The sequence below is a fragment of the Primulina tabacum genome, chromosome 16 (assembly GCF_025594145.1).
Source record: "Primulina tabacum isolate GXHZ01 chromosome 16, ASM2559414v2, whole genome shotgun sequence".
Taxonomy (NCBI): Eukaryota; Viridiplantae; Streptophyta; class Magnoliopsida; order Lamiales; family Gesneriaceae; genus Primulina; species Primulina tabacum.
In genome coordinates, this window is record NC_134565.1 from 716,850 (window position 1) to 722,910 (window position 6,061).

A 6,061-nucleotide genomic window follows, 5' to 3' on the forward strand; every position below is an offset into this window, starting at 1 on the left:
GTTTAGTACATATATGTCAGGACTAACATATGATATTGTACGGAATGAAAAAAGAAACAATTTGAAATAGCATTTCTGTTTGTCAATTGTGTGCATGATTCTGTTGTTTTAAAAGAAAACTTAGCGAAATCTGCTAGTTGTCATTGATTAGAAGAAACTAAATGCATGCTTAAAGAACTCTCTTGCAAGAATAAATATCAGAATGATTGACCATGGATAGATGCATTTTATGAAAACGTACCATTGAGATATTTTTGTTTTGCATGATGGAAGAGACTAAATTAAAGTTCGGTTATTTATATAACTAAACTATGTTACAAACTCTGGAGTTTACTACTTCTTCAATAAAATATGGAACCACCAAACCAGACATGGGCAGGTTAAGGACATTAAAGAAAAGAAGAAAAAAAGCTAAAAACTCCATTGAAATAAAACTGATTTTGAGTGTCAAAATTGAAGTAGTTAGTTACAGAAACACTAATTAGACACAAAAAATGCATGAGTATATCACATATGTGACCATAAGAATGACATGGATTCCCATGCACAGATCATCTATGCTAAGCTTCCATTTCGTCAGGTGATATAAGATTTAAATCGGCAACGAACGAAAAGAAAGAGCAGAAATTAAAGCTCATCAACTATCACCAAGAGCCTTCAAAGGCTCTCCCCTTACCTCGAAAACCGCCTCAAAGAAGATCAGCAACGTTGGATGGTAGTTCTTCGATGACAACATCGTAGAACTTTTGAATGTCGTGAAGCATTTTCTCATCCTCCTCTGTGAGGAAGTTTATGGCAACTACTTTTCTTCCAAACCTTCCACTTCTACCAATACGATGCAGATAGTTTTACGGTTGAGTTGGAAGATCATAGTTTATGACAAGAGATACTTGTTGAACATCGATACCACGAGCCAAGAGATCGGTGGTGATAAGAACACGAGATGAACCAGAGCGAAATTCACGCATGATAATGTCTCGAGAGTTCTGGTCCATGTCTCCATGTGTGGCTGAGACAACGTGGTCACGGGTCACGACTTCTCATTTTGTCTGTCAGACAGTCGACCTTTCGTCTGGTGTTCATAAAGATGACGCTTTGGGTGATGGCGAGGGTTTCATAAAGATCACAGAGTGTCTCCAATTTCCACTCTTCTTTATCAACGTTGACATAGAACTGCTTGATACCCTTAAGAGTCAGCTCATCCCGCTTTACCAAAATCCTCACTGGCTTGTTCGTGAATTTCCGAGTGATTTCAAGAGCTTCAGGTGGCAATGTAGCTGAGAATACTCCAACTTGAACTTTAGATGGCAGCAACTGGAAAATATCATATATCTGGTCGTACAAAACACCTCATCATCAGAAAAGACGTCAAAGAGAGTAAATTTAAAACAATGCACGTATACATATATATCCTTGCATTTGAGTGCATTTGGATAGAGAATAAATAAAACAATTTTTTTCCATTTTTTTAAGCGATGTTTGAATTGGCTTTTAAATCTAAAAATCATTTTAACAAGCTGAAATTAAAAGGCCAAGCGACCAAAAATGTGTTGTAGCATCTTTTCATTAAATAATTAAATCGTATATCCAAAGATAAAGCATTTTTTACTTTTTGAGAACTTGAAAACACTACTTAAAAAAATCATCAACACTCTACTTCAATAAAGGTATCTTCAAGCTATCTCGCTCTTTGTCCATTGACATGGTAAAGTAGACCAAGAAAGAAATGCACCTGATCCTTGAAAATCACGCTGTCACGCCCGAGACCGGGGTTAGTCGACATCGGCGTTATTCAACAATCACATAATTGCTAAACAACAAGCCTAAGCCTCGTAGTACAGTATAAACCAAAACCAGTTTATATCATAAATACCATAAAAGTGAAATCGTCTTTATAATAGTAACTCTGAAAACGATACAAAGCTGCGGAAGCGTTTATAACTTGAATTAAAAACTCACAAGACCATATTCTTAATTAAAATTTTTCATGCGTCCACTATCAGCCCCAAAACTGGTGTCCGACTCTTCTTTCTTTATTTCTTTTTCAGATTTGTCTGAGGAGGATAGAGTAAGGGGTGAGTGATATGGTCGTCACTCAGTAAGCGGGGGCTGTTCGAGCACAACATAAAAATATTTACACAATTTTCGAAATAACACATAAACATATCATACTTTTCATAACATATCATCATATTCATATCATAACAGCACTGCGATTTTTCCACCTTCTATGGTTTACTGATATCTGTCCCTAATTTTTAATCCTCTAAGGGGGCGAGACCATAAAACGGTTCTATCCCATCGTGAAGGGCCATATGTTGGGATTCCCTTCCATTTTCAGTGAATCCTCACAGTGCCAACACGTAAACGTACCAAAATCGCACAAAAAAGCGTAGAAACAGAATGACGGTACTCGACCGAATTTTTCGAAAACAAGAAAACACATAACCAAAATTTAAGGATTTAAAACAAGCCCACTTACCTTAGACTGGAAGAAAACGTGAAGAATTCGAGAATTATAGAAGAATCATCCAATCGACACTTCGAAAACGCAGCAACACATCTACCGAAACATCAGCCTCCTTGTAAAATACCTTGCGCCTTAATGAACTGTTGGATCGGGCTTAAACTTTAACAGTACGTTCATAAGTATGTCGAATAAACTATGAACGGTGGAGATCGGGTTTGGAAGTCTTTTTGACCTGCTTGTGGACGAAAAACCGTAGGTATACTGTTATCGCGTAAAATATGAGCAGTTTTCTTGCAAAAGTTATAAACGAAAAAATAACCGTTGGATTTTGCTGAAATTTGAATATGTTATACGAAACAGACCGAAAAATATTCTGAATGGTGGAGAACGGATTCCGAGCATCCGAGCGAGAGAAACAAATTTCTGAACTCTGACAGAATTTTGATGACTCGTGCAGAATTTTTTGGAGGAGATTTCGAAAATTGGAGAGGAAACTCGAAATTTCGGTATTAAATTCTGAATGAGAGGTTCCTCCTATTTATAGGGTGAGGTGAAAATCCTACCATAATTCGATTGATATTCTATCCAAAATTTGGAGATGCTCCTTCCATAAATTTTGAGATGCTTCTTCCTTAAATATTGGAATGCTTCCTTGTTGAGAAAAACTACATTGTATGTAATATTTCCTTCCAAATTTGATTGATATCCAGCCTTATTTCGAAATTAATACATGATTTGTACTGAATTTTGAATTTCATGTATTTATTGGCTTGGAATTTTCAATACCATGTATTATTTAATATTTTCGAATTTATTATATCTCGAAAATAAATTCTTATACATGTCTATATTTAATTAAATAATTACATGCTCAAAAATTTGGGTTCTCACACACGCGATAGCATCTCCTCAGCTTCATCTAACACAAACATTCTGATGTAATCAGCACGAAGTGACTGTCTACATATCATGTCGAATACGCGACCAGGGGTGCCAACAACGACATGGACACCGGCTGAAAGAATGCGTTGGTCCGCCCTCACACTGGTTCCACCAACACAAGCATGGACCTTAACGCCAAGGTAGTCACCAAGTGCTCTCATAACCTTCTCGATCTGTTGAGCAAGTTCTCTGGTGGGTGCCAAAACCAAGGCCTGACACTGAGTTATATCTTAATCAAGTTTTTGCAAGATGCCAGAATAGAAAGTAGCAGCTTTCCCAGTTCCATACTGAGCCTGCTGAATGACATCAAGTCCCTTACAGAATGAAACAATTCCTCTCTGCTGGATGGCAGAGGGCTTCTCAAAACCTATACAAAGAAAAGACAAGCATTTAACAGGAGCATTTTAACATCTATTGTAATAATACAAACAAACAAACAAAAAAACTAGCATGATCAAAGACTAAACAAGTACTCCAATTCACCTTGGGTTAAAAAACATCATGGCTAATAATTATATAATAGAAAAAAAGGTTGATTACATAAAAATTTAGAATATCACAATTCATACATACAATAAGCATATATGCCTCTAAGGATATTCTCTTGAAGGGCCATAACATCAAAATTATCATAGACTTCATCATAAGATGTGAAGAAATCTTGTCCATCAGCTTGGAGCCTGCATCAGAAATGGGACAAAGAATCTCACCTATATTACAACCTAGTACCTACCATTTTCAAAAATTCCAATGAACGGCTCCGGAAACATGAACATATAGGATTATGAGTGAATGAAATAAATAGATACTTACAAATAGTTCATTTTTGTGTCATATTGACAAGCATCAAATTGAGATCCTTCAGGAGCCAAACCTATCATAGCTGGAATGTTCTTGATATATTAGAAACAATATGCCCATTTTGAAAGTTTGGACATCGAGAAAACCAATTTCAATAACTGTAAACCATGATATATTACTGATACCAAATGTTGGGAATTAAAAAAAAAAAGCAAAAAAACCAAGGAATAGTGATGGAATGCAAAATTAAAATTCAAACATGGATCAAGGATCCCAAAAACATCATTTTAATGGGAATATGTCACAGAAGAGCCAAACTTACAAACAATCCATTGTAGATTACAAATATTAACTTCTTTTCTCTTGTTTGAGGAAGATAGTCTCAGAAGCAAAGAGCTATACTACAAGAAAGATGACATCCTTATAAAAAGTAGCCATTTCACCATCTCTCTCAAATACATCGTGTGAGACAACTCCGACGTGAATAGAAGGAACTCATGCAGAAAATTAAATCTTAGAACAAAAATGTGCATAGTGTATAAGAGATATTAAATCTTTATTGAATGTGTTGAAAAGATGTTCAGAAAAACCAAGATTTGAAAGAACCCGAAACTACGATGGTTGATAGCATGTTGTTAGTGGAAACAAAAAGAAACACCATATCAAAAAATTGAGGGGGCAACAAATTATTAGTTTCAATCAATTGCACAAGGGATACCCGTGAAAGGAAAAATATAACAGAAAAAGCCAAACGGGCAAGCCATTCAATATGGCTTGCCAGCATTAAACTTATGTTCCCATGTTTGGGAAAGTTATTCTGAATGGAAAAGGACAGTATCGAAATTGGGATAAAATCCACAACATATAGCAGTCCTTCTAACCCCTACCCATAATTTACCAGGCCCACGGGCTCTGAAACAACCAAAGATTCAATTTTTGAGACCAAAAACCACAAGAATGAATAATAAAAAGGACAACACAAAAGAAAACCTTTGATACACTATACAGTTCATCTCCTATGCTACTTCCGTAAACGTAAATAATTTGAGATTTTTAAAAAATATGCACTGAAGCATCAACATTGTCATTGACACACTTAGATTCAAACTGTGAAGATAAAAATTACCTAATCAAAAAAATCAAATCCTACCAATTTCAAGATCTTCCAAACTCAACAAGCAACAACACCTAATTCCAAAAGAAATCCCACCAGAAACCCAAACATATTTAACATCACCAAGCTGTCACCTTTTTCAAACAATACAGCCAACATTACACAAAACAAAAAAAAAAAAAATTAAAAAAGAAGTTAAAACAGAAGAACCTTTGAATCTGAACAAAAAATAATGAAGATTGCTTTGTCGTAAAATTTGCTGTGCTGTAGCTTCCCCTCGGTTATGCGCCTTTTTGTTGGAACCTGGATTCAAGAAAAGCTCCCCCTTCCCGATATAAATTAGGCATTAGACGTGTCTTTTGTTTCTCCATGTCTAACTAAATAATTTTAATTTATAAAGATCTTATTGAAAACTCTCCCATCTCCTCCGTTGCTCTTGGTGGTAGTTGGTGATTGTAGATCTCTTGTTCCGGACATGTTCTTCTCTTGATTCCTCTAGGAGCAGATCTCAGATGGACCCTAAAGAAATAGCCAAGCTAGTCAATAACCTCAAACTCTCTCAAGATAAAAACAAAGCTCCTGTGACTTTATCATCGGATCTAGCTTCTCTGGGTCGACAAAGGCTGGAATCGTGCTTGATTGGAAAAATTTTCTCTTCTAAGGCGGTAAATCGAGAAACTTTTCGTACTAATATGTCTCGTATACTTCAAGCTAAGAAATATGTTGCTGTTTAG

General features: G+C 35.8%; 1 pseudogene; it reads right to left on the reverse strand.

The window, feature by feature from the left end:
- Nucleotides 1-403: 403 nt before the first annotated feature.
- On the reverse strand, nucleotides 404-5,669 carry LOC142529948 (eukaryotic initiation factor 4A-8-like; annotated as a pseudogene).
- Nucleotides 5,670-6,061: the final 392 nt, after the last annotated feature.